Below are 27,297 nucleotides of genomic sequence, written 5' to 3'. Positions count from 1 at the left end.
AAACCTACTGATAACCAGTATGGACACTGAAATGGACAATTCACATATCTCTTCTCCTTAAAATAAATTCTTTAAGTCTATGCAAGCAGCTAAACAGGCTTAAGTAGCAGGCCACACACAGGAGGGAATAGCCTTCCCATCTCCTGCCATTGCATCTTGGCACAATGTGGATCAAGATGACAACATGTAACCAAACTGTTATCTACCCACACATTTTTACCTTTCCCATATATGGGAGGCTGGGATATCAGTTTGGAAAAATCTCACATCCTCCAGCCTCCCTCCACATAAGATGTGTGTAAGAATGTCTGCCCTACTGCTGGATGCTTTAACATGCTTCTCCTAAAATGAAAAGGGACTCAGAGTTGGAAAAAACTAGAATTTTTCCCTTTCAAACACTAAAATCTAAAACTCAAATCACTGGTGCATGCCTTCTGGAAGGAACAAGGAAGGAAAAAGAAACACAATCACTTAAGACAGGAAACCCAAGCCACCAAAGCTCATGCCATTCATTGTAGCCAATTGGGAACAACACTCTTCCTTTTCAGAAACATAGCTTTAGGCCAAAATTCAAATATCACAACAAGTACGCATGCTCTATGTAACCTCTTTTCACTCTAGGCTACTGGTTCCTCAGCCCTTCATATGTCAATGTACTGATTTGTCACTAACACCTTTTATTTTCATCCCACCTCTTTCGCAAGCCACAATCTTCCAAACCTGATCATTGCTGACTATGACACCAGAAGGGTTCCTGCAATGATGATGCTGATCTTTTCCCAAAATAGATTTCTTTATTATTACTGTCAACAAAGAATCATTATTTTTCTACAGACCACAGGATAATTACATTTATTTTTCTCTTTTTTCTTTTTTTTTAATTCCTGTAGATTATAATGAATTAATTCTAAACCAAATTATGATTTTTTTTTTCAATCTTAATATTTACTTGTACCTGACACACAGACACTCAAAATTGACTTAAGAGATACAGACTGGGTAAAGAAAAATACAGTTCATATTATTGGCATACTGCCAAACAGGAACAATAAATCTCTGCAAACACAGAAATAAATAGGAAGATGGGAATGCAATTATAAAAGTCGACATGAAAAGAAAAACACTGTAAGAAAAACACTTTTTCTAGCTTCCCAATTATCCAGCTTCTTTATATCTGATCTTTTCTGCCTTAGGCATAATTATTTCTTACTTATTTTAAAGGAAGAAGCTCAGCTTTTCACTGTACATTAATTACTGGCAAATTTAATTAATGCTAAAATGTTTAAAAATGAATTAAAAAAAGAAATTGAAACAGTTCATAACACATTTTCCTTATGAAACAGAGAACGAAAATAAATACACCATAATGAACAGAAAGGCACAAAAGATTGCATTTATAATACTTCAACAACAAATCCCACAGAAGAAAGGTATGTGGAAAAGTCACTTCAGTTGCAAAGCAACAAATAATTGTGACACAGCAATTTCGATTGATCTTGACTACATTCAGAACTTGATATAAGTATTTAACAATATAATTATCTTACACCTTAAAAAAGCACATATTTGTGTGTGATAGAAAAACTGTCAGAAATTCTGCTTCTTTACTAGAGCTTTCATGGGTCGCACATATCTATTTTGCAGATCTTAAGATAACAATTTCTCAAAAAGCACAATTATTCAATATAAAAAAATTACATTCTATAAGTTACCCATAGCTGAAAAATTTGCTTTCAAACTTGCACAATTTAAAAAATTACATACCTCTGCTTGTAACTTAACGCTTATGTTGTCTAACACTCATTGAAAAACAGGCCAATTTAGAAACAGGAAATTAGAAGAATCAAATCTTTTGCTATATAAGGAAGGAAACTTTTGTTTATAGAATAACCATATATAGAATGGTTTGCATGGGAATGAACCTTTCAGATCACCTAGTTCCAAATCCCCTGCTGCAGGGAGGGACACCTCCCCCTAGATCAGGTTGCACAAAGCCCCATCCAGCCTGGCCTTGAATGCTTACAGGGAGGGGGCATTCACAACCTCGCCAAGCATCCTGTTCCAGTATCTCACCACCCTCACAGTAAAGAATTTCTTCCAAATATCTAGTCTAAATCTACCCCCTCCCAGTTTAAAACCATTTCCCCTCACTGACACATGCCCTTGCAAAAAGTTCCTTTCCAGCTTTCCTCTAGGCCCCCTTGAAGTACTGGAAGGCCACTATAACATCCCCCTGTGCCTACTCTTATAATTATATGAACTACAATACTACTAGTTCAGAGAAAGGAACTTGTGAACGCAGAAAAAAAAGGAGGAGGAAAGGGTTACATTTTGTGTGAGAGAAGACACTAAGATATGGCAATGACAGTCTGACTATGATTCAAGTACAAGCTTAAATCAATCGTGTAAAAACATGACTATATTACAACTATACCAAACAGTTGAGTGTTTCTAAAGAATATTTACATGCTCCTAAAATCTACTAAACTTTCTAAAGTAATATGTTTGGAATATTAAATATTCACAGCTTTTGTCTAACTGCCTATTGAATCTGTGAAGTGCTAGACTGTACGGTTGATGAGTAACCAATTAAAAGAAACATCTGGTGAAACTGTTCAGGCTTAGAAGATGAACTTCTTAAAAAGAAAAAAAATCACAGCCCACTTGTGACACAGCAAAATATTAAGGCCAATTAAATAAAATAACTAACCTGAAAATAATGAAGATTTCATTATTTGTATTTAAATCACTTTGATTTTCTTTAATAAATTTGTGGACATTTTAAATTCTGGAGTTAGTTCATGAACACTTCAGTCACCAAATGTTAGACACTCAGTCACCAAATTTTAGAAACACGAGTACATGTAAGAAAAGAATAAAAATCAGAGATATCTCATATACAGCTTAGTGATAGCTTAAGTGATTGCTTACACAACATACACCCTTAATGGTAGCACATTTTCAAACAAACTTTCTAAACTTTTCCTTCAACGGACTGCATGGCTGTTCCACTAAATCCAGACTTAAGTGGTTCCAGAGACAACGAAACAATTACTATGAGTACTGCTCCAAAAGGAATGACTCCTATTTTACTATGTTGTCCCATGATGTCAGAGGCAGATGTTGGTAGTATGGCAGTAACTGAACCTTTTTGTCAATATTCCTTTAGGTTTTGTTGCTGTGTGACAGATGGCAGCACAGGGGCAGTCTGACTCAATGGCATCTGACATGGAAGTATGTACAAAGCAAAGGTGTGTCACTGAATTCCTCCATGTGGAAAAAGTTGCACCTACTGACATTCACTGATGCTTGCAGAGCATTTATGGATACCAGTGGATGCGGCACAGTGAAGCAATGGATGGTGCATTTCAGCAGTGAAAGAAAAGCCACATTCTGGACAGCTATGCAGATTTTTGAGCACATCATGCAGACTGTTGCTCATTGTGGGTGAAAATGCATGGCTAATGGTGGTGTCTATGTTGAGAAAGAGTATTCTGTAGATGAGCATTCTCTCTATCAGTGTTATTGTGTTCTATGTATCTGTTGTTGTTTCCATGGAAATAAACAGGAGGCATTATTTTTAGAGTACCCTACATACATAATAGAATGCTGGAGTTTCCCTCATCTTGCTTTATTACAGACTAAAGTGTTTTGCTTAAAATTTATAGGAAAGTTACTAAGTGCCTCAGTTGCATGGAGAAGTGGTTATGATCTCCGGGAACTGGTCCTGATTAGAATCGATTTTCCTTCCCCATCCATATCACTCAAGAGGGCTGAAGATTTATGACCTCTGCATACATGCGTGTGTGCATCTAATATGCCATGTATTAAATAAATTCCTAGTTTATCTTGCTGCCACCTATATTTCTCCTTCAAAAGTTTTGAATTTCATACCCATCTTGATTAAGACATTTAAAATATCACAATTAGACATGGAAGCATGTAATTAATTTTGCTGAAAAATTAGGCATATATGGCAAAAAATACCTTAGGGCATTTCATTGAAGACTTAATTCAACAACAGAAAAGATAACTTCCTTCACACTCTTCCTTTCCTTTTACTTGCACCTGGTATCCAAAAGGTGTTATCATTCATATAGACATACTTTTTGTCTGAATTATCTAAATGAATCGTCAAGAATTGAACTTTCAATAGGTTTATAGCTTTTTTTCTTACTTTACCTAAAAAACACTAAAAAAGTAATAAAGTTTGATAACATGGAACAGCTGCCAATAATTTACTTCTTAACAGGTGAAACAACAGTATCTTCACTGATCTCAGATTGCTATGCTTTTCTGGGACAAAGATTGCCATTAGTTGGTAAAATCAGATTTTATTTTTCTTCATGTAATTACTTCTTCCTCCTTTCTGCTTCTAAATTTTGAAAATATGTTTGCAACTTTGATTTTTTTTTCCCTAATAACACTTTTTGACAATCATGAATTTTCTTTCAGCAACTCAAACTGCACAGGCTATTCTAGGATTTTTCTCATGCTCATCTTACTGCAATAAAACCTCACTCTTCTGATTGTAAGACTAAATCATCATGATTTTCCCTCTGCAGAGTTCACAACAGGGCAGCACTTGCATTTTGCTCAGAATGCATCATCACATTCGTTGACTGGTTTGGGCAATGCTGAACATTTTATTCCCATCCTTTGTTCTTTGCATTGTCCTAGCACTCCACAAATTATGAGCCTTGTTAGCCACATTTGCTGAGTGGCATTTAAAATAAGTATCACAAACACCTAAAACAAACAAAATAAGGTATCGAATGGCTGTTTCAATTAATGCTGCTACTGTGCGATGAATGTAGTTCAGTTATTTCCAAAATAATGAATCTGTAAGTTTCCTAAAGAGAATCTGTAATTTTGTCATTGACCACTTACATTTCTTAAAGCTGCAACACGACAAAAGCCTTCTTTACTTCATTTGAATTACTGTACAGCTGAATCTGCTCTGTTTGACTCACTTAAAGAACAGTGACTGCCTTTCAAAATTCATTAGGTTACAGTAAGATCCACTAAGGAAGTGAAGAGGGTCTGAGAAATGTAAAACGAAAAAGGGACAAGTTGAAGATTCCATCTCTGGGCCTACTCCAGCTCCTTAATACAAAAACAATTAACAGAACATCTGCATATATGAGTACTGAGAGAAATGGTATTAAATGCCAGCAGGTTTGCAGGCTCAGAAATTATGAAACTAGGGACTTGTTTTTTGTTTATTTTACACATGACAGGAGATGTGTTAATTGGCTATTTTGTATTAACAGAAATAAAGGTGCAGTTTAATCTGGCTGTATAGTTACATATAAAACTTGTGATTCTCACCTTAAAAATATACACAACAGTCTAACATGTTGGATTGAGATAGTGCTTCTGTATTGATATGCCCTCACATTACTTCTCTTGCTCTTTCCTGGGAACACTGTTATCACTGGCATTGTTATCAGTGGCACTGTTTTCACTGACTGATCATACTGTGGCTGGTTCCTGTGAAGAACTCAAGGATTACCAAGAGCTTTACTCAACAAAGAGGACTTACATGACCTCACCAATAATTTCTGGATAGATGCAGGCTGGCCAATATACTATTCTACTTAATAAGTATGCACACTCATTCTCTAAATCTCCAGCCTTTTATTGTATCTAGATATTAACTTTGTACAGTTATCCCAGTGTAATATCTCTGTCTATCACTTACTCTTACTGGGTTATAATTAGTGGGTACCCAGCAAGATAGTATTTGAAGAAGGTAATTCTAGCAAACAAATGTGAATCAGATTGAATTTCTCCTGGAAGAGTCAATAATTTAATTGTCTCCCCCTGGAGATTTAAGTTCACTGCATTAAAGTTAGAATTGTTTAAACCTATGAGTTACTGCTCTGATCAATTTACTGAAATCATCTCAGTAAGTTCTGTAAAGTGCTCTAAAAATACCTCTGAAGGAGAAAGAGAGTAGTGTGACTGCTTTGCTTAAACACATTCTTCCACACGTTTTATCAGCATTAAGATAACAGTTCTTCAAATGAAATCATCAGGAACACAATTCAGGAGTTGTTTTCTGTATTACACTACATTACAACTGGTTTTCTTCTGAACTTTATCCTCTTTGTATGCATCCTATACAGTATCCTGAACTGGAAGGGACCCACAAGGACCACTCATCAGTGATCCCAACTCCTGGCTCCAGTCTGCAACTGACAGAATTCAAACCCTACAGCTGAGAGCACTGTCCCAGCTCTTCTTTAACTCCAGCAGCTCACTGCCCTGAGGAGCTTGTTACATGACCACCCCTTTTTGGTGAAGGACCTTTCCCTAATCTCCAACCTGCCCCTCCCCTGACACAGCTTCATGTGTTTCCCTCAGGTCCTGTCTTATTCACCAGAGAGCAGAGCTCAGTGTTGTCCCTCTGCTCCCTGTGAGGAGCTACAGCTGCCATGAGCCTCCCTTCAGCTCCTCTACTCTGAGCTGAACCAACCAAGGGAGCTCAGCTGCTCCTCATACACCGTGCCCTCTAGCCCCTTTCTCATCTCTGTAGTTCTCTTTTGGATGCTCTTTGATTGTTCTTACTTGATGGTAGCCAGAATTTGCACCCAGTGCTGGAGATGCAGCTGCACAGCACAGAGCATGGTAGTCCCTTCCCTCGCCTGGTGTCACAGAATCACAGAATTGTTAGGGTTGGAAGGGACCTCTAGAGATCATTGAGTCCAACCCCCTGCCAAAGCAGGTTCCCTACACCAGGTGTCAGCTCAGGTTTGCCTCTCTTAATGCCTAACTGATATGAGGGGAAAACACACAACAACAAAAAACACACAACACAATTGTTTAGATAATATACTATTTTGAATTATAATTTTGTAACGTGGACCAGTGCAACCTAATAATTGAGTTAAAACTAGACTGAGATGCATTTCTTACAACTGTGTGAATTAATGACACTCATGAAATGGTTTAAGAATCTAGAATGAAAAATAATTCTTCTATGCAAACACAACGAGGAATCAGAACTAGGCTCAGATAGGAAACGTTCATTGTGACCCAGCTTAAGAGCCACAGATGAGTGAAAAGACAGGAAGAATATAACAACGCATTTCAATTACTAATTATAATTTCCATACTTTGTAAAATCATAACCATATTTCTATAGTTTAAAGAAAATGCAATAGATATTATGTAAAGACATTTTTTCATTGCTTCAGTGTTAATCTGGACTCCACAGTGAACTGAAAACAACGTCTAAATAATCTCAGGTCACGTTAACAGATTTAAAATATTCCCATTTAAGAAAGACATTTAATGCACATCTATTAAAATGAATTGTTTTTATTACATGATTTTCAAATGCATGCAAAATCAAGTAAATTTTTCTTTTCTTTCACGTCAATTCAGAATCATACTGTTCTCCCCTGGGTAGTATATACACAAAATGTACACAATACTGAAAAGTATCTGTACTCTGGCCCTTCAGACAAGAAGTCATGCTGATAACTACATGGAGTACATGGAGTCATCAGTCTTGGCCTGATTTGTTGACAGCAGAAGGCATTTTCAGTTTCCTGTTAGAAAACTAACCAGTACGGAAGACATAAAGCAATCAAAAGAAATTGATACAGAGTTTGATGACATGCAAGTGCAGCATGGCAACAGATAGGATGAATTTGTACTAGTCTCAGTTCATATACTGACATCCTCTGGAGACCTAGTTAAACTTTCTGTTTCTGTGCTTAACTGTGCAGAGATTTCAATATTTCTGCTTCAATTGAAAGCTGATATTGCACACGGTTTCTGTAAAAGTATTTGTTATATTTGAGAAAACCTCCTTTGCTTCTCTGTAATACTCAAAACTGCCACTCTGCTGAGCCATGAAAATATTGGATGCATTTTTACTCTGAGACAACTAAAGCAGAAAGTGTTCTCAAGGCCTTTCCAGTACAGCTGCAGCCTATGACTTCTCATCATTATTTTTAGTGCAAATCCTCATAAAAAACTATACAGAGATATTATTACCCCTAAAAGAAAAAACAAATGCATCTGTGGACATCCAGTGTATTTCTCATCTTCTAATTAAACTATAGAAGACCTGCCACAACTTCACTGCTATACAAAGGGACATATTAGTGACGATTAAGAAGAATGGAATTCCTCTTACAAGTCTGTAGGGTATTGTAAATGTGTAGTATGAATAAACAATCTATAGGGTTTCCACGCAGTTTTACAATAAAATAATTCTCTCCTTTTAGAAAGATACCATAGGCATTAAATACCTTTTGATTTGCCACTGTGGCTTGTTATTTTCCTAGCTTCTAAATGGAAGAAGTAAGCATAATGCCAAACAGAAATGATTTAAGAAAACGCAAGTCAATGAAACAAAATTAGTACAAAGTCTTAAACTAAAAATGTAAAATTGTACTTTCAATTAAGTGACTTGAACTATATAAACTCAACTTTAAGAAGAAAAAAGATAACCAAAGTAGCACACCAGTACATCTGAAACATGATAAAATATTTTTTCTCTGATAGATGTATCCTAGACAATAAGAAAAATTCAAGAAAATTCATTTATGTAATTGCCATCCCATAAAAATATAATACATATTTTGTTCAGTAACTGTATATTAAACAAGTATCAAAACCACATGTTTGACTCCTCCTGTGTGTCCTTGCTATCTAAGAGAATTCTAAGGATTTGAAATGATGCTCACTGCCACCAAATATAAAATCTTACAAGAAAAACATTTTCGAGAAATCTTGAAAGAAAATAAACATGTTTATAGATATCTATACATTTTCATAGTACAGTGTTTACATGCTCTCATCTGACTATTCGTAAGTGATAATTTGTCTGGTAAAGTACTAACGGGAAAAAAAATCCCTTAAGAAATGAATAGATCTGTAAATTTTGGGATGAGTGAAACCTGCCTCTTTATAGATTTTTTATTTCTTGTGCCCATGTCCTGACTCAAATGCACATCCCATCACATTTCTATAACTTCATCTCTCTCAGAATTATCTTTGTCTTAGTGGTTCACATTTTTTCCTACTCCACTCTCAGGACAAAAAAAAGCATATCTTAGAAATGACCACTGTAAGACTCAGTGCTTATTATCAATGTTACAGTCAGCTTATTATCACACCTTTGACACTGTTTTTTTTTAATTAGTTTTACTCGAAACTACTCTGAGAGCAAGCTGCTCTCAGAATCTTTGCAATGTCACAGCTTAACTGTGAAGCCTGTGGGCTATTAAACATTGTTCAAAGTCAGTTTCAAAGGTAACACAATTTTTTTACACACTTGAAAGGGCCTAGTACCTAATGATAGTACCTAATAAGTGATGTAACAAAAAGGTTTATATAACTATGCCCTGGGAATTTAGAGACCGTGAGTTAAACAGAGGCAACTATTAGGCTTTTCACCAGAAGAAACCAGCTGCTATAAAAACAGAGCAATTCATAGAGCTTGATTTCATAGCCAGATTCTATGGCAAATGAAGGCATATTTCTACATACCTTTGCTAAATTATAAGATCCCTTGTGGTTTAAAACTCTATCCACTGGAAGAAATAGGTTTTAATACTTATTGTGGCTCTCCTCTACTTCATTAAAACAAAGAAACAAACCAACAAAAAAAGTCCCTCCAGATCCAGGCTTTAAAGTTCGATTACTTTAAGCCAATTACTAGCTTTATGTTTCACACTTCACGAAGCCTGAAAGACAATTGTTAAGTTTAAAAATCATAGAGATGATACAATTAAGTATAATTAAATTTCACTTTGAGAAATTAAAATTCTACCACTACCATTCTTTAAACACGTAAAAATCACACACCGTTCAATGTTTTCAGTAAAGGAATATTTATTTTCTTGTGCAAATCATTTTTGTAACACACTTGCAATGATTTTGGAAGAAGTATTGTGTTAATGTTAATTTATCCATTCATCCCCTTTGGCTGGGGTTTGTAAACAAGATTGGAAATCCACTGTCAAAGCTACTGTTAAGATTCTGTAATTCATACAGCATTACTTCAGAGCAGGCTAAACAGTTTCTTCAGCAAGCTAAGTTTAAATGTTTTGCCCACACAGCAGATAGACTGTATATTTAAGAAAATTTTTCATTTATATCAAGCATGTCATGGATACTTAATTACCTATCACAGGGAAAAAAAAAGAGACTGCTACTTTTTCAGTGCAGTGCATGGCAGTACACAAGTGACAAGAGAGTTGCTGTGCTGCTCTGACAGTTCCTCACCAGCCTGGATTCATTCCCATTTTTCATATTCTGTTTAGCTAATATGCATACATTAGTGTTAAAAACAGTTCAAAAGAGTTAAAAACTATACTGTGAGTTTCATTTTCTTAAATATTTTATTTATATTAAATTTTCTGTATAATAGCCATGTTTATTCTAATCATTACAGCCTTCATGTGCTTCATCTCACAACCCTGCCTTCTTCAGGAGCAGTCCAAATTCAAAAGGCTTTGCAAAGTTATTTACCTAAAATCTGAATCTGTATCTGTAATGCTGCATTTGCTAGGGGGTTAGGACTCTAGGAAAAAACAAACACTAAACAATTCCCTTCAGATTCATTTCTCTGTATTCTCTGTTACTGCTTGGAGTAAGTAATAACATTTCAGAACTGAATACTGGTAGAAATACTCCAATGGCAGAAATTATTGAAGTTTAAATAAATATATATATAAAGAGGATTTTCTATTTCTCTTACATTAAGAATGAGAACTAGTCCTATCTATGTAAAAAAGCTCTCCAACAAATTCACTGCAATCACTTTCAAAACATTAATAGCTTTGCAACATGGAGGAAGAGAAACTTTCTCTGAACGCTGAGAAGTGAACCAAGCGCCATGGCTCTGTGCTAAGACAACCCTCACATTTGTGGAGTTTTTTTACACATATATACCATAAAGTTATCAGCAGGATATCACTCTTCAGTGGTTTCAAGATGATATTACTGTTTTAAGAATTAAAATCAGATTAAAAGATGGAGAATCTTTGATTTGTGCAATCCCTACAGATCTTTAATTAGATAAATATGCCAATCAGTTCTAATGCTTTCACTACGCTTGATTTTCTCATCCACTTTGAAAGACAGCATAAAATAACAAATGAAATATAAAATTAATGTAAACCATAGAAAAGAATATCAATAAATACTATAAACTAATATTAAATATATCATAAAGCAATTGTATGATTATAACACTAAGCACCTTTAGAAATCAGTTTACACATATAAAATCTAAATCTCAGAATCTATTCCACGTTAGTATTTATTTCAGTTAATTTGTATTTGAGGATTTCAGATATTTTGTAAATTGTTTTTTTTTTTTTTGACCTGATTATGTTGATAACAGAAATTTTACCCAGAATAGAAACCCAGAGGCTATGCTTACGTATTGGTGCTATCTTCCCTATCCCCAGTGACCATTCAGTGGAGGAAAACCTACTGCACCTGTCATCTGTGATAGCATCAGACAGCCTTTCTCATGAGATTTATAGAAACAGATTGATGACTTACAGTTTTAGGCATTGCCTTTTAATCTTGAGAGCAAACTAGAAAAGATTTCCTACTCCTTTTTTCAGAAGACATCACTTGAGATATCTATATCGTTCCATCATATTTGTTTTATCTGTACACCACAACAGCTCAAGATAAAATGTCCAGCAGGAGAAATGCCCCTAGAAAGTAAAGACACTACCTGACCATTTGAGATTGACCTGCTTGCCAACTGGAGGCAAGGGCTCAGTTTGAGATAATGACACCAACACTTTATATGCCTTCATTAAGATTTGTACAGCTGCAGTAGGAGTCCCAGCACTCCTCACAGTGCTCTGGCAGCAGAGGCTTGTGGAGCATTCCTGCTCCCTGTCTGCTCCGTGCCTGCCCCAGGCTAAGCTCAGTCATCCTCTTGGCTGCCCAAAACGTGATGAACTCCACCAACATCAGTGAGAGCTCAGTCTCGCCATGCATATATAAATACAACATGCAGACTCCTAAAACTTGCATGATATGTCACCATGGAAACCACTCAGCTGTCATATTTCAGATTTAGATTAATAACCAAAAGTTATCCATGAGAGAATTAGACAGACCCACAAACAATATTATGTTGCAACAAGTTTCTGTTGTAACTGGCTTGGGTGGCAATGCAACACTCATAGATGAGGCCTACCAACAGTAGCTCTTAATTATCATTCACCGTTCTGAGTAATTTGGAACCCACTTGAATTTGCATTTTCTGCCCTCAAATTAATCTCTGGTTCTTCTGATACCGACTATTTACTATCAGAGAGAAACTGAAGAAACAATTGAAAAGTTACTAGCCCAACACATGAAAATTAATCAGATCATTTTATTGTTTTAAATGCCTGAATATAACAGAACCAGGGAACACTGTAGTAAAAATAAGGAATAATTATAAGTTTTCATCCTTTCTATTGGTGACAGTAGCAACTTATTTGGGGCATTATCAGAAATACATTTTCTACTCATCAGAATCCCCAAATATAGTTACACACTTCCCTGTAAAATGTTACATTCTCACCATCCTTTCTGCTCCAAGTCAAAATCAGAGACTCTGATTAAGGTCATGACCTTACAGGTCAGAGTGCTACATAGAAGTATGACGATAAACAGTTTCCAGCAATGTGATAAAGTTGATCAGAACACAGCATGACTGAAGCATTCCCAAACTGTTGCTGCTTAATCCCAAATGGTGGGATTAAATTCCTTTTAAATCTCAATTTCTTTCCCTAATAACCAAAAATGATAGCAGACATTGTCATTTTTTGACTTACCTATGAAAATTTCTAAAATTAATGTATATTTTCAGTTTGAGAGTAAAATTAATGACTTGTGTGAATGACGGAGCAAGTGTCTGTGAAATATCAAAGTTCTCTGAGAGAACAAATTTGGTCAGAGAGGAAAAAAGGTATTCACTAACACAAATATTAGTCTGTTTTTGTTTACTATTAACTATTATTCCAATAATAAAAACAATTATTTACTAACACATATGGAAAATGCTTCAAATTGTCAGATAAAATTGTATCTTGCTTGCTAGAACATGCATTATTTCAAGAATTTACATGTTTTTAGTTAAAAAACAGTTAATATAGCCAATATTATCTAATTACACACATACTTCATACATAAATATACAATATGTCTATTATACATTATACTTATTACACACACAACTTTTCCATTTTGTGCTTTATGCTCTCATACATTAATTTATGCAAGAGAAAAAGAAGAAAGAATGGAAGGAGGGAGTAAGTTATCATCAACATTTCATATGAATATAAAGAAGTAATCCTTCGGGTCAAGCAGATTTTCCTACATTTTTTCAGGATCACAGGCAAAGTTTCCTGGAGCATTTCGTTTCCTGATGTTCCTACCACTAATATGTAGGCCAAATGTTTACACAAGCACTGTATGGAAGACCATTCAAAATTTAGCAATCCAAGTTAGACGATGTAAATTATGATTTAGAGAAGCTCTTTCTATCTATTTGCTGTACAGACAGACTCCCAGCTCAAGATGCTACAAGATGCAGGAAGTAGAATTTATTTACATCCCCCTGCCCCACAGAGACAATGTGTTTAGTTGTTACTCATGAAATAAATATTTAAAAGCAAAGTATGAACATTAGTACATTTACTTCTATTTTTTATTTTTCATTCTTCAAAATGTTCTGTAGCCAAACAAGAAAGCCCTTCAGCTACCATAAAATCAGCACCATGGACGAGCATTAACAAGTGCGGCCACAAGATGGCTCTCAATACTCAGAATTTAAAAACAATCTAAGAGAACTAAAACTGAATTTCAAATAGCTTTCCCCCTACTTATTAGTTATATGTTTCACCTCAAACTATTCCTAGAGACATTACTCCTGCAACATAAAATTAAATTTTAGATATTTTAAATTTGCTTGCTTCCTCAGTGCCACAAACCTCTCAATAAAGAATTCAAATGAGGTATTTCTAGATTAAGTTTAGCACTGACGTATTTCTCTAGTCACAAAACCTTCCCCAAAAACTAAGTCCTCTTGATAGCAGCAATTTATTCATATGTAAAAGTAAATGGCTTTTTTTTTAAAGTTAGTTTTCAAGTATTAACTAGTACTAGTTCTGTGTCATGATAAAAAGTGCACGAAAATTTATATTACAATATGAATTTGCATATTCATAGCCTCTTATACAGCTCTTCCAATAAACTATAGCTATATTCCTTATGTTCTTAATTATCATTATATCTTTCCTTTCAAAGGTTTATTAGTAGTTGTGGGTTTTGTTGGCAACTTTCTACCCATTTCCTTACTCATTTAGTATCATAAATACCTCTGTTTTCTGTTTTCATTTAATATTTATCTTTTCTGCAGGTAGAAATCTGAAATTTAAAGAAACTGGGCTATGTAGGAAAAAAGGTATAGATAGGGTTATGATTTTCAAGCGAGTAAAGAATTACTTGATTCTGCTAAAAAAAAAAAAAAAACAAAAAACCCCAAAACACTCCAAAAACATAAAAAAGGAGAAACAGAATGAACATAATTATTTTTTTTTCTGCAAAAATGCTGATATACAACATGGAATTCGTGCTGCTTTATTATATTAAACAGAACTGTGACATGTTGCTGTCCCTGATTATAAGCATGACATGTTTAAAACTCACCTTCAGTAGTTAAGTTTCTATGATCAATACAACTGGAAAACAATTCATAGAATCACAGAACATGATAAACATAGACTTGTAACAGGTAAACCATAACTGTAAGTGAGAGGGAGCAGAAGATTAGTAATAAAGTCTTTCACAGACTTCACACCTCACAAAAATTATGTTACTAACACCGTGGCTGAAAATAACTTCAAAGTTTCCCTCTGACTTTTCACTATGTGAAATTAATTATCAATTAATTCTTCTGATCAGATTGTACTACAAAAAGATAGAAGTCTCTTACAATCACTATCTTGGATATATTCCGTGGCCAAGAGATCTCAGTGAAGGAGCATGCTAACTAAAAGATAGAAAAACAAAGAGTGTACTTGAGAATAACTACTACAGGTGCTTTCAAGTTATCTGCCCTGGAATGAGAAACCAGATGTGTTTTCAATATTATGTTGCAGTAAAAATGTTCTTCTATTATTATCTAGCTATCAAGAGTCTAGAAAAGCATTTCTGAATGTAAGGAACTTAAAGAGAATTTTAAGTAAAACTGTTAAGCATATATGACTGTTTTTAACTTACAAAACACTGTGACAGACTCACATTTTCTTACTGATTTCAGTTCTAGAAGCTTACTGAAAATCCACATCTGCAAAACATTGTCTTGTGTTTTTCCGTGAAACATTGCTTTGTGTTGTATTAAGTTGTGTCCTTAGGGCTTACTCCAAAGCCAACAGTCTCTTTCCCATTAGCTTGAATAGGTTTTTCATTTGGACCCTTCAACTGCAAACCTACTAGGACTTCTTTCAATTATTTAGCAATACTACAGTTTAAATGAAAACATGGCTATATGAATCTAAAGGTCCCAAACTCTTCTCAGATATCTGATTTCTGTCCTTGATAAATAAATGTAGCACAATACTTTAAAAAAGTGATCTCTAGAATCAAAGACTTCGCATTGGAATTCTACGCTTTATTACAAAATGCATGTATATCGAAGCCAGAAGAAAGCTCACAGACATAAAAGGTGCAGTACTTTTCATCACTGATGCAACAGCCCTTGATTCCAGAGCTAACTGCTTTTCAAGTATTATTACAAAGAGACTAGAAAAGCTTTTGCAAAACTCTTGGTTTTCTAAATTCTCGACCCTAAGGGTTTGTCATCCATTGCTATGTTTCTAGTATTTTGTCACAGTTATCAATATTTTAGAATTTCCAAATTTCGAGGCCAACCTACACAGTTAACTTTCTACACTGTTTAATTTTTTTTTCATACATAAATAAATAAAGATACAAAAGAATCTCTAGCAGACCAACTACAAAAAATAGAGGATGTAATCTTAAGCACAGAAATAACAATGATAGTTCTGCACATGGCAAATTCAAACTTAATCTCATAGTCCTGTTAATTCCCGTACACAGAAAATGAAAGATCCTTGCAATATTTAGGAGAAACAAACATGGCTTCATCAAAAACATTTTTCAAGGTAATTAAATAACATTTTACAAGTTACAATATGTCCTTATTTGGGGGCAAAAAAGAAAAAACAGAAACAACCCCCCCCAAACAAAAACAACCTTTAATTCAAAAGATAATTTTTATGCTTTCAAGGTTAATGTGTAAGATTTATTAAGTGGAGGTTCAATTGCCACTGAGCAGGAGCCAGTAAATACTGCCTCTGTAACAATCAAGATAATTACTTTACACAGTTAGTAACATTCAGAATTATTTTTCTTTCTTATTTATTTTATGATTGTACTCATCTTTGCCTACATCAGCTTAATGCTGAAAAAAAATTTATTAATTTAATTAGAAAAGTTGTAAATGTGAACTGAAGCATGGAATATAAATTTAAAGCAAAAAAAAGTTCAAATTTTAAGGTCTTGTGTAAAATTTTTGGAAATGTTTTCAGGCCATATGCACATCACCTGAAAGTATGTCAAAACAGGATCTATCTTGCTTGTCTACTGTTGTTTTTCCAGTTTCCCTTACAGGTTAGCAATTATATTAACCAACAAAAGCCTGAAGCGGAATAAAACCAGTGCCTAAAATACATTCCAATTCATACTGCACATTTGGTATCCAGAAATTCTAGAAACATCACATTAGTACTTAATATTCTCCTATTCTAGAGAACACATTAGATATTTTCACAGTATTCACTTCAAGCATTTTTATGCCTATAGGAGATGGTAGGACATGGCACCTGTTTTTCATATTTCTTGAAGTATTTAGTACATGTTACATCTTACTGTTGCTTGACAAAGAAACAGATTCACACAGTCATTCATCAGACTGTAAAGCAAAACTTTGTTTCCTAGCCAAGTTGGATTACCTAATAATTTTTTTAATTTGTATTTGATAGGAAGGAAACAGCCCAAGAAACAAAACATTTTCAGCATGTCTTATCCAAGTTTTAAAACTGAATTAAAGACCTTCTTCTAACAAAAGCCTAATAATTTTCTTGTCATTTCATGTGAATAAAAATTTAAGTTCTAAAATGTTACGTTTATCTTTTTTATTATTATTTTATTTTATTGACTAAATTACTTTATTGACTAAGATTACTTCTTTATATATCTGTACTTACAGTGCTCCAAGTATGAAGGCCTGTCTGGTGGAATGTGGAGAGTGAAAATTATGTTTTGTTTTTTAAGTATTCGTACTGGCAATCAATAATGGAACCATGGTGCAATGCTGCATGACGGGAGATTCAGACTGGACATCAGGAAAAGATTTTTAAGCATGGGAGTGGTTGAACATTGGAACAGACTTTCTAGAGAGGAGAGTGACGCCTCACGCCTGTCAATGTTCAAGAGACATCTGGATAATGCTTTCAGTAATACGCTTTTAACTTTTGGTCTACTTTGAAGTGGACGTTCAGTTGGACTAGATGAGCTTTGTAGGTCTGTTGCAACTCAGCTATTCTATTCTTTTTAGCACTTAAATTCACAAATGTAATATTGCTTTTGCATTCTATCAACAGCAGGGAAATCTACTTGACAGTTTTTTAGTAATGTTATATTCATTCAATATTACAGAAGCAGTTCCTTTTTTATCTACCAGGTTTCATTACAGTTCATATACAGTTCGTGTACACTCTAGCCTTGTCAAAAATACATCGCTGTCACTCTAGCACCAAATATCATAATTTAATTCAAGTTCTGCTTTTTGCTAATGAATCAAAAATTCTGAACACTGTACGTGTAAAGTGATGTATGCACACATATCACATGACACTCACTGAAAATCTCTGAAGACAGTAAAAAAATACATATATTTAATAACTTTTAATCATTTGTTGCTGTTGTTTAGAGCTTTTGTAACCAGTGACTAATGTTTTTGGTATAACAATCTGCTAACAACAAAAGCAGGTTTCTTAAATAACTATGTTGTTGGAGAGAAATCTGGCAAATTTAGGCAAAACTATATTTTACAATGCTGAAGTTGCTGTATGATAATATCTGTACATAATAATACACAACTGTTTTACATAATACTATGCTTTTCTCTAGCACAATGATTTCCAACAAGCAGGGGATCTTCTGAATCTTATTTGACTTCTGAAATTCTCTTTCGAAGGAGGTTAAGATGCATTACAAAACTGATAGAAGATAAAATTAAATGTTGCAGAAATCAAAGCCTCCATATACACAGTAATTTTGAGAAGATAAATCAAATGTAAGATAAACTAGATCCAAAGACTATACATGTGATACAATAAAATATAATAATTACTCTTTGGAAAAAATAATTGCAAAACTCTTTTAAGGCATGCTTAATTGCATATCTATTTTGTTTTTACTCCAAAGTATGTCCTGCTGTCAGTATGTGGTATGAGCAGACAGTGGAACAAGTCCAGTTCTCTCCTGTTAATGGCTGTTTCTAATTGTTCTTTTAGTAATTTATTTATTTATCTTTATAATGTGCACTCATTCTCTTCATATTATTTCAAAATTCATTTTAAGTAGATGTCGTTCATTTTAAAAGAAACAAAAAAGTTCAAACTAATTTACCAAAACTGTGGTATTTGGGGGATCTGGAAAAGGAAAAAAGATGACAACTGAAACACTGAGAATATATAGCAAAATAATGACACCAAATCATAATAAAATTAAACTACTTAAGAAGCTGTCTTATTTTCAAAATTAATGAAATCAAGAACCGCAGTAAAATTAAGTATTTTTTTCCATCTGCTAAGAAAATATTTTTTCCTAAATAAAAATAATGAATCAAGTATCTAAATATATCATGGAAAAATATATTATGTTTAATATTGTGTTCTACTGTGACAGAAGGAAACCTATCAGTGGGTAAGTGAATATAACTTTTCATGCAACAGGTGAATTTAATTAATTGCACTTATTCTAATAATTTCTTTATAGAAACAGAGTCAGATGGAAACTACCACTACATTATGGAAAACCATCAAATAAGGTGTTAATGAAAATGCTTTTTCACTAGACTAAGATAATTTAGATAATTCAGTTATCTCAGATTGGACATTTCAATTTCATTAAGAAATCATTCTGAAGGAAACCTCTTTATGTATATCTTACAACATGAATAAATCCACAAGAATCCTAAGAGTGTAGAAATCCCATCGTCAGTTAAGACTAATATTCTGACAGAAAAATATCAAGTAATATTGGTTTATCGTACAGGATAATCATGGACTATAGGTTTTGTTATGAACTTTGCTTCCAGAAAGACAATTACAAAGTGCATTCTGTGATGCCCTGCATCTTAAAAGCAATGTTTTTTAAAATGTATTTAAAAGTGTGTAATGTACTTCACAGTCCTAAAGAACAGTACCTGGAGACGTTGCAATAATCCTTTACTAGTCAACTATTACTCTAAAGAAAAAGTAAAATCTAAGACAATTCACTGGATCCTAGAAAACTTCTGTTAAGTTCCTATAAAGAAATAAAACGTAGTTTGTAGCAGAGTGTCAGTAACTGAAAAATCCCTACTATTTGAGAAAAATACAATTATCATGAGATACAAAGTATAACTGATCATCAACAAGATGCATTTACTGTAAGGGCATAATGTGGAAACCCCATGAATACCAGTCAACTTTTCAAATATTACTCTTGCTAAATAAAACTCTTGTAGCTACAGTATTTCCAGATAAATGGATTTCTAACTAGACACAGTTTCTTTAAAAGCTAATCAGCATAAGGTTCCACTTAAGGCTAACTCAAATTTCACGTAACCAGAATTGTTTGTCAGTATGGTTTGGTGCATTATATAAAGAAAAGGTGCCTGATATGATCACTGTCTACAACCTCACTGTGAACATACATATTGCAGCCAAGAACCAACTTGGCAAATCGTGGAAAAAAATGAAAGACCATAGGGTCTTTTCCTTTATTTATTTCTTAAATGGAAAATAAATAAATAAATAGATAATTCTTGCCTGAACCAATCCTCGGGGATTGAAAGTGGAAGAAAACAGTCAAAGCAGAGTCGAACAAGCTCTTCAAGAGAAGACTAAGTATGAACTAGGACAGAAAAAATCTACACTGTATCTCCTAATTTCTTCTAGCAGCGCTGTTTCCAAGTGAACAGACATTGCCAGTTTTTGAACCCATTAAATCACAGAAGAATACATAAAAGAAAGAAAACTTTTTAGACCCAAGGTAAGTTAGGTATTTCTAAAACGCATCTGTCCATCATTATAGACTGTGAAAGCAAATACTATTAAAAATCAAATTAGAAGGGACTCTTAAAGGTCATCTAGTCCAAGACTCCCGCAGAGAACAGGAACATCTACAGCTAGATCAGGTTGATCAGAGCCCTGTCCAGCCTGATGTTGAATATCTTTAGGAACAGGGCATGTGCCACATCTCTGGGCAACCCCTACCAGAGCCTCACAACCCTTATTGTAAAGAACATTTTTCTAATATCCAATCTAAATCTCCATCTCCCCTTGTTCTGTCACAACAAACCCCGCCAAAGAGTCTGTCCTTTCTTACTGTCTCTCTTTAGATATTGAAAGGCTGCTATCACATCTGTTCTAGAGTCTAAGTGGGCTGTATAGTTGAAGAGGAAAGAATGCTGTCAAGCTGAGAACATGAAACATAAGAACATGAAAACAATCATATCAGGATTATTAGTATTTTTTTTCCTTCCAAATAGCTTTTAAATTTTCTTTTGAAATGTTTATGTACTATTAGCATATCTATTCAATATCCATATATAATTCTGATGTCGATTTCAAGTTGAAATCATCTTACCCATCAAAGTGATAAATTAATAACTACTGTGAAATTCTCAGCAATCTTTTTCTTGTTGACCTGAATTACATGCTAAAACATCCCAGCAGCTAACTGAAGGGGTTTTTCATAGTTAAAGGATAAAAGGATGTTATGTGGTTTTCTCTTTATCAACGCTCCCAGATGAGGTTATAATTTCAGGAAAGACAAGGAGATCACAAATTAACAGGGAAGAGACATTAAGAATGAACAGAAATTGTTGAAGATAACATACTCTTACTAACTTCACTTATTTTGAAGTAAGATAATTTTACAGTAAGATTAATATTTATGCCAAAAATATACATGGCTACAGACTGTGCAGACTTCTGCAACCGCAGAATCAATCAAATAACTAACTACTCATCACAGTCAGTAAAGTCGAAGCCTGACAACAAAGGAACATCTATTGGCCTAATATTATTCCCATGTCCCAGAGAGAAAAAAATAGACACAGTTTTAATATGATGTAAACTTAATGTTCAGTTTCTACATTTACAAGCACAGATAAAGAAGACATTTTGAATGTGTATTTACCTTAAGACTGAATGCAAATACTACATTACCTTGTGGGGGACTGTGGCAGATTTAATTTAAGGAAAGCAGCTTAATAAGAACATAAATATGACAACAGTTTCAAATGATCCTACTAAGCGCATTTAGAATTTAATAGGAAATTTTCTCAACAATGGAAGGAGATGCTATAGGCTACACATTATCCTGCAGCTTATCAAAGTTTCCATGGAGCATTAGTAAGAGAAGGCACTAAATTTTACACTTACAGTGATTAAATCCATTGCTGATTTTAACCTGAAAATCTCCAAAATTACTAAAAAGTTGCATACAAATCATGTAACATCTTTTTGTGCTTCCATGAACAAACACATCAGCACCTCTGTCAGATGTATTCACAACCTCACAGATTGTTCTAGAAGAATATCTGCTATCCCATTTTGCTTCTAGGGCTATATTACAAACACAGCACAGATTCTGGAAGTAGAACAAATATTCATGAGACAGATTTCCTGCTATAAACAGGCTGAAGTCAATCATTGTTGCATACCAAGTTGATGCTCATGATGGATAAAACAGAATATATGATCAAGTCAATAGGGAAAATGGAAAAATGTCCATTTTATCTCTTCGGATGTCAGCAGGCTTACGTGTTACCTTAGTGTTGTAGTTATCAGAGCTCAAAAGACAAGTAAGCATTTCAGATTTGTTGGCTTATCTGATCCAAAAATTAGACTGATTTTTGGAGAGATTAAGCATTTAAATTTCATAACAGAATTTAGTCTACACCACATAATTAATACTTTCTGATTCATAATAGAAAATCTAGAAAATTGCAGTACACTGCATACAGCGTATAGGAATTTTTCTCACAATGAGGCAAAGGTTTTATATTAGGGAAGAATAAAACTGATAAACTAAACAAACATTTAATAATCCTAATGCTATGTATACCCTACTGTAAATTCTTGGAAAAAAAAAACCAATGCATATGGAATATCAAAAGTTTGTTTTCTTTCTCTAGTAGACCAGCCATACATTCTACCTGAACTGAGCAGCGGATATACTTGATAAAAAGAAAAAAATATATAAATCAGAGCTTGCCTGTGCTATCAAGGCAAAGGTATTTGTCTATGCTATTATTTTCCACAGAAAACAAACAGAACAACCCCAAAGATCCAAGGAAAAGTGACAATTTGGTATTGGCTGTGTTTGTAGGGGTAATTTGCCTTTTATACACTTTGTCACAGCCTTGCTGTACAAATGTGAAGCTTAACAAAATTGTCTAAAAAGACTTAATTAAGTTGATAAATAAAAAAATAACTTCTCCTGCAGGAGAAGATTTTAATTTATCATTTAAAAGTCGAAACATGATCCAGTGGGAACTGAAGTTAGGTACATTCTAGCTAAAGATGATGTACAACTTTTTAAGCAGAGAGAAAAATTTAGTAAGAGAAGAGGAATTTCCCATTCCCTTAGGTATTAAATTGAGTACAGATGTCTCTACAGAAAGTGCAATACAGACTCCGAGAAGGAATTTGGTGAAATCTTATGCAAGAGTTTAGACTAGATAATCATTAGGGATGTAAGATCTAACTCTACATTCCGCTAAAATGGAATCATTTTGTTCTAATAAAACTTCATCATACAATTCACATGATAAAATTCTTAAAAATATATAAAAATACTTATAAATACAAAACTTGCTACCTCAAATACATCTGAAGCAACATTTCACTTGTGGCCTGTTTTCTCATTTTTGTTTTTGTGGTAAAGACTATGTATATAGGCAAGTAACTTACACAGTCTGGTAAACAGACAGATTAGTGTAAATCCTGAATACCATCCAATCATTGTAACTACGTGATTTTTTAGCTATGACATTGCTCTAATAGCTGAGTCAGCAATCTGCATTCCTACTATCTGCTGGTAAAAAATATACTGCTGAATCTTAACGTTTGTACAATATTGGGTTCATGGAACAACAATATTACAGTTTTAAAGAACAAAAATCCCTTTTAATAGATACTCCAAATCTATTTAGAATACTGAAAATCCCATTTTTTAAAATAACACAATTTTGAACTAGATTCATCAGAAAGTATAAATTTGTGTTTAAAACTGATGAAGAAATATATTTTCGAGTACAATAATAAAACAAATCAGTATAAAGAGTGTACCTTCTCTTTAAAAAAGAAGAAAAAAGCCCTCCTTTGAAAGTCATGAAACAATATTTGCATGCAGCATTTTCCATTTGAATATATAAGATTTCAATGTAGATAAAATTTTTCTTACAAATATATAGGTTAGAACGCATTTATGCTAACACTTCAGTTCATAACAGAAGCATGGCTCTGAAGCACAAAATATGTAGGCCACTCTGAAAGTAATGTCTCCTATTTATAACAGATACTAAAAGCACAACAAGAGTATTCAATAAAGATTCTCAGGTACAAAAAACTGTTTTGCAACATTTTCACCACCATTAGCTATGCATTTTCAACAGCAATGAACAAGAGCTGTGCTTGTAAAAATCTGCACCATCTACTGTTGCTACCACTGCTGCTGAGATCCACCACCCACCACCCCACTCATATCCATTTGTTTCCTCTCTGTAAATGCTCAGAGTCAATGAATGTCAATGGGTGCAATTTTCATCCACATGGAGGAATTAAATGACACCCTTTTGCTTCCTATGCACTTCCATGTCAGACGCCATCCTGTCAGACAGCTCCGCTGCTGCCATCTGTCACACGGCAATAAAATGTAATGGAATATTGGTGGGAAGGTCCAGCCTCTACTGCCATATTACCAACATGTGCTTCTGATGTCGAGGGACAACGTGAAAAATAGGAGGCATTACTTACAGAGCAGCACTTATATATTAACACTAGGGACACTGCCCCTATCGTTAATGGTATTACTCTATAGAACAAAGGACTACCAAGATCATCATTACCAAGCTGCAGATTGTCCTGATAGTTCAATGTAGCTAACCCTATAGATATATACATATTTTATATATATATATATTTGGAGTAAGGTTATTCCAAAATAATGAAAAAAATCACCACTTTAAAGAGTTTTGCCTGCTTTCCTTCATTCAGTTGAGATTTGACTTTCAAAAATAAATGCAAAGTTAAGAATATACTTAACTGTAAACTGCCCTTTCCAAACCTAAATATCCAACTAAATCTCACTTAACATGAAATTCTACAGCTCAGTATTCTCCAAAAGAGTAGGACTGCACTATAGTGAACACATTGTTTTTCAACCTTTCAATTATCAGGATGACATGCATTTTACCTGTGACCTTTAATAGGACTACTGAATACAACATACTGTGAATGAAATATGAAGAGTTTCACTCCATTCTCTGAGAGATTATTAGCAAACATTTTCCAAAAGTAAAAAAAAAAATAGTAATTATAAAACAGAGAACTATATGTTTGACATTTAATATTACTGAATTTATTAGAATACAGATCCTCATTTTATTTTTATAGTTACTTTAATGGTTTATCAAATATTAGATAAGTTATTAATAAAACAAAAACAAAACGAGGATTTGCTCTGAAATAATTAGATGTCAAATAAATGATTACACATCAAATATTTGATGAATGTCCTCTAAAAATTCATTTCTAGTAATTTAAAAACATCTGACTAATTAAGAGGATTAGTAGAACAGATTACATATTTTAAAGGACAGAAAAGCATACAATACTTATAACTATTTTATTTTTTCTGCACCTCCTGTATATGTTCAAGTAGCCTTCAGTTGTACTTGTTTGTCAATGGGTTATAGACTGGTTAGGCCTGGTTACATGATGACTGGGGCAGGGGACCCATGGACTCATGCCCTGGGAAAGAGGAAGGGGGAAAGGGAAAAAGGAAAAGGGAGATGGGCATAAAAACAAAACAGTGGCAACAATGAGGAGGAAAATTAATTTACTGAATAAGATACAGGAATGCAAAATAACACAATATAATTGGAATTGAAGCTAATAAATAAAATAAAATGAGAGAGAGTGTCTGAAAAACTGAACTGCTAAATGTTGAAGGTGAGATGGCTAGCAAGCACCCACAGCTGGGTTGATCCAAAAGGGAAAGAATCTGTGTCTCAGGACATGCAAACAACTTTTATCTTTCCCTCTGAGCAGAAAACAGAAAAATGCAAAGCAATGCAAAGTCCTCCGGGGTATGTAGTTCTCTTCTGAGACAGGTATTCCCAAAACTATCAATGATCCACGGAGCTGGAGCATTACCTCTTTAACTCCCAATACATTACATGATGTTATGATGTGGAATACCAGTAACAAAAATCATAAAACCATGACACTGTTGTACCTAAACTACAAAATGCATGATTCAGGCAATACTCTTGTATGTTTTGCTCTGCATTTCAATATGCTTCTTCACTGACTACAGTGCACGCTGTATACAGAATACAAAATAAAAGTTTTCATTACATTATCTAGACTGTTCTCTGCCCCACATTCCTAAATTTCATGTCAAATGAAACAGCAAGACTGAATGGCTTTCAGTCTGATAATTTTGGGATCTGTGGCTGTAAACATCACTCTAAAAAAGATAGCTCTTATCAGAAAAACATGATATTGTCATTATGAAGCCTAAATTAATCTCTCCATCAGACACCTATGATGTAATACATTTAGACTTCTGTCAGAAATTTCATTTATATGGCAGAGCACTGTGAATTTAGTACTGTATAAAACAAATTTCATGTACTAAGGAGATTAAAATTAGGCAATGATGATCAAAGAGATTAATTGCATCCATAAATTTAAACTTGATGAATGCCTAATGTGTTTATTCAAAGATCTAATATGACTTGTGGATATTTCACATTTGTATTGATCATCAAAAGTTTACAATGTGATCATGTTGATTAAAGGCTCTACTTGGAAATCAGAAACACTGAAGGAATATTTAATTCTTATGAGGACAGGTTAGTTCCAGAGCTATTTGGTTCACTTACAGTTAGAGGTTTTGAGCTTTAATGTATCATGGAACAAAAAAAATCTAGGTTATGTTTTCAGAATAGATTTTTAAAAGAACCTTGAAAAGCTCTTACAAACCATTTATTTATAATTATAATCCTTGATTCATTGAATAATATATATTTAGCTTATTGTGTAATGCATAAGAAAAGCTGTGCCAAGTCAGACCAAAAGACTGCGTAGTGCAGTATGTGTAGTGCAGTATTCTTCTCCCACTAGCAGACAACAGCAAATGTCTAAGGAAGATCATGCATCAATGGTCTTTTCAGTGAAAACTCATGGACATCAGAAATTTGCCATTAAGTCTGATTTGCCATTAGTCAACTGTGAGACCTACACTTAACATCAGTTTGTTACTATTTAAATGATTAAGAACTTTTACAGTGAAAAATCTGAAACAGTGACAACTAGCATGAGATCCTAGGTGTAGAGAAGTAGGCAGACTTATCTATTGAGACTATACGTCTCAATAATGACTCTATATAATATAACTCTATATAATATAGACTCTAATGAGACTATACGTCCATTAGAAATAGTTGCTGCATTTCAAACACAAAGTCAGGCCTTGCTCAATTCTGTATGTTACACAGTAAACATAGAATCATGGAACCATCTAAGTTGAAAAAATATTCAGGATCACCAAATGCAACCAGTGGCCTGACCTATCACAGAATCACACACACAATCACAGAATTGTAGGGGTTGGACTGAAACACATTAGTATACCACCCCCCTTTAGTGCCATGCTCACACATCTCTGAAGTACCTCCAGGGAGAGGGATTGTACCACTTCCCTGGGCAACCCAGTCAAATG

The 27,297-nt window shown here is 34.1% G+C and overlaps 1 protein-coding gene across 2 annotated transcripts in view; it reads right to left on the bottom strand.

Annotated features, from left to right (window-relative positions):
* ASCC3 (activating signal cointegrator 1 complex subunit 3) overlaps nt 1-27,297 on the bottom strand; it is a 263,322-nt gene that overhangs the window by 102,092 nt on the left and 133,933 nt on the right. The gene's annotated exons all lie outside the window — the stretch shown is intronic.

This window comes from Cyrtonyx montezumae, unplaced genomic scaffold, assembly GCF_038088225.1.
Source record: "Cyrtonyx montezumae isolate F1298 unplaced genomic scaffold, pur_monq_1.0 scaffold_0, whole genome shotgun sequence".
In the NCBI taxonomy this organism is placed as follows: Eukaryota; Metazoa; Chordata; class Aves; order Galliformes; family Odontophoridae; genus Cyrtonyx; species Cyrtonyx montezumae.
The sequence above is the reverse complement of the archived record's forward strand: the minus strand, read 5'-3'. Positions and strand labels throughout refer to the sequence as shown.